Raw genomic sequence first — 2,589 nt, 5'->3', positions numbered from 1 at the left:
ACTTCGTCCCCTTAAAGTGGGGACGTTGTCCCGCAATGCATATACATAGGAATGCGCACCTGCAGCAGAATACAGGAGAGAGTGCTCTCTCTACCCCGATGGATGGCGATTGTTTCTCTGGTTCTCCGGCTCGGGTAGGCGACTTTAGAAGGTGGTCCCTCTTGTTGTGGAAGTTGCAAAATACGGCTGAGACTGAACTTCCACAGCTCCAGGAGGGACTTTTGCTGGTCGTGAGTCCCAAGTGAGAGAAGCAATCTCGGGGTACCTGAGCCTGACCAGACCCTCCCCGGTGGTCCCTGGTCCTCTGAAGGGTGATCGCTGTCAGGGGGGCAAATCTGGAGTCCATAGCCGAGCTTGGGCTCTGGAAGGCGGACGCCCCTTCTGCCTATGTCCCCTCAGAGCAGGCTCGATGGTTCTCAGTCCCCGGCATTGGCTGGTGGTCCATGCCCAAGCTGGAGAAGCGATCCTGGGGTACCTGAGCTTGACCAGACCCTCCCTCGGTGGTCCCTGGTTCTCTGGAGGTGATGGATGTCAGTGGGGGCAAATCTGGAGTCCTTATGGGAAGGTGGACTCTGGTAGGCGGACGCCCCTTCTGCCTATGTCCCCTCAGAGCAGGCTCGATGGTTCTCAGTCCCCGGCATTGGCTGGTGGTCCATGCCCAAGCATGAGAAGCGATCCTGGGGTACCTGAGCTTGACCAGACCCTCCCTCGGTGGTCCCTGGTTCTCTGGAGGTGATGGATGTCAGTGGGGGCAAATCTGGAGTTCTTGTGGGAAGGGGGACTCTGGTAGGCGGACGCCCCTTCTGCCTATGTCCCCTCAGAGCAGGCTCGATGGTTCTCAGTCCCCGGCAATGGCTGGTGGTCCATGCCCAAGCATGAGAAGTGATCCTGGGGTACCTGAGCTTGACCAGACCCTCCCTCGGTGGTCCCTGGTTCTCTGGAGGCGATGGCTGTCGTCAGGGGGGCAAATCTGGAGTCCTCGTGGGAAGGAGGGCTCTGGAAGGCGGATGCCCCCTCTGACTATGTCCCCTCAGAGCGTGCTCGATGGTTCTCAGTCCCTGGCTTTGGCTTGTGGGCCATCCCTGGGGTACATTCTTGCCAAAAAAAAAACGACTAAGTGAAAAAGAACCGGAATGAGGAATTTTCTGGGTGCCGCATCCGCCCTACAGTGACTGGAGGCCGGGTACAGTTCCGACTTCATCCCCTTAAAGTGGGGACGTTGTCCCGCAATGCATATACATAGGAATGCGCACCTGCGGCAGAATTCAGGAGAGAGTGCTCTCTCTACCCCGATGGATGGCGATTGTTTCTCTGGTTCTCCGGCTCGGGTAGGCGACTTTAGAAGGTGGTCCCTCTTGTTGTGGAAGTTGCAAAATACGGCCGAGACTGAACTTCCACAGCTCCAGGAGGGACTTTTGCTGGTCGTGAGTCCCAAGTGAGAGAAGCAATCTCGGGGTACCTGAGCCTGACCAGACCCTCCCCGGTGGTCCCTGGTCCTCTGAAGGGTGATCGCTGTCAGGGGGGCAAATCTGGAGTCCATAGCCGAGCTTGGGCTCTGGAAGGCGGACGCCCCTTCTGCCTATGTCCCCTCAGAGCAGGCTCGATGGTTCTCAGTCCCTGGCATTGGCTGGTGGTCCATGCCCAAGCATGAGAAGTGATCATGGGGTACCTGAGCTTGACCAGACCCTCCCTCGATGGTCCCTGGTTCTCTGGAGGTGATGGATGTCAGTGGGGGCAAATCTGGAGTCCTTGTGGGAAGGGGGACTCTGGTAGGCGGACGCCCCTTCTGCCTATGTCCCCTCAGAGCAGGCTTGATGGTTCTCAGTCCCCGGCATTGGCTGGTGGTCCATGCCCAAGCTGGAGAAGCGATCCTGGGGTACCTGAGCTTGACAAGACCCTCCCTCGGTGGTCCCTGGTTCTCTTGAGGTGATGGATGTCAGTGGGGGCAAATCTGGAGTCCTTGTGGGAAGGGGGACTCTGGTAGGTGGACGCCCCTTCTGCCTATGTCCCCTCAGAGCAGGCTCGATGGTTCTCAGTCCCCGGCATTGGCTGGTGGTCCATGCCCAAGCATGAGAAGTGATCATGGGGTACCTGAGCTTGACCAGACCCTCCCTCGGTGGTCCCTGGTTCTCTGGAGGTGATGGATGTCAGTGGGGGCAAATCTGGAGTCCTTATGGGAAGGGGGACTCTGGTAGGCGCACGCCCCTTCTGCCTATGTCCCCTCAGAGCAGGCTCGATGGTTCTCAGTCCCTGGCATTGGCTGGTGGTCCATGCCCAAGCATGAGAAGTGATCATGGGGTACCTGAGCTTGACCAGACCCTCCCTCGGTGGTCCCTGGTTCTCTGGAGGTGATCGCTGTCAGGGGGGCAAATCTGGAGTCCATAGCCGAGCTTGGGCTCTGGAAGGCGGACGCCCCTTCTGCCTATGTCCCCTCAGAGCAGGCTTGATGGTTCTCAGTCCCCGGCAATGGCTGGTGGTCCATGCCCAAGCATGAGAAGTGATCATGGGGTACCTGAGCTTGACCAGACCCTCCCTCGGTGGTCCCTGGTTCTCTGGAGGTGATGGATGTCAGTGGGGGCAAATCTGGAG

The sequence above is a fragment of the Dendrobates tinctorius genome, unplaced genomic scaffold (assembly GCF_039654945.1).
Source record: "Dendrobates tinctorius isolate UK_male_01 unplaced genomic scaffold, ASM3965494v1 ptg000158l, whole genome shotgun sequence".
NCBI classification, from domain to species: domain Eukaryota; kingdom Metazoa; phylum Chordata; class Amphibia; order Anura; family Dendrobatidae; genus Dendrobates; species Dendrobates tinctorius.
The sequence above is the reverse complement of the archived record's forward strand: the minus strand, read 5'-3'. Positions refer to the sequence as shown.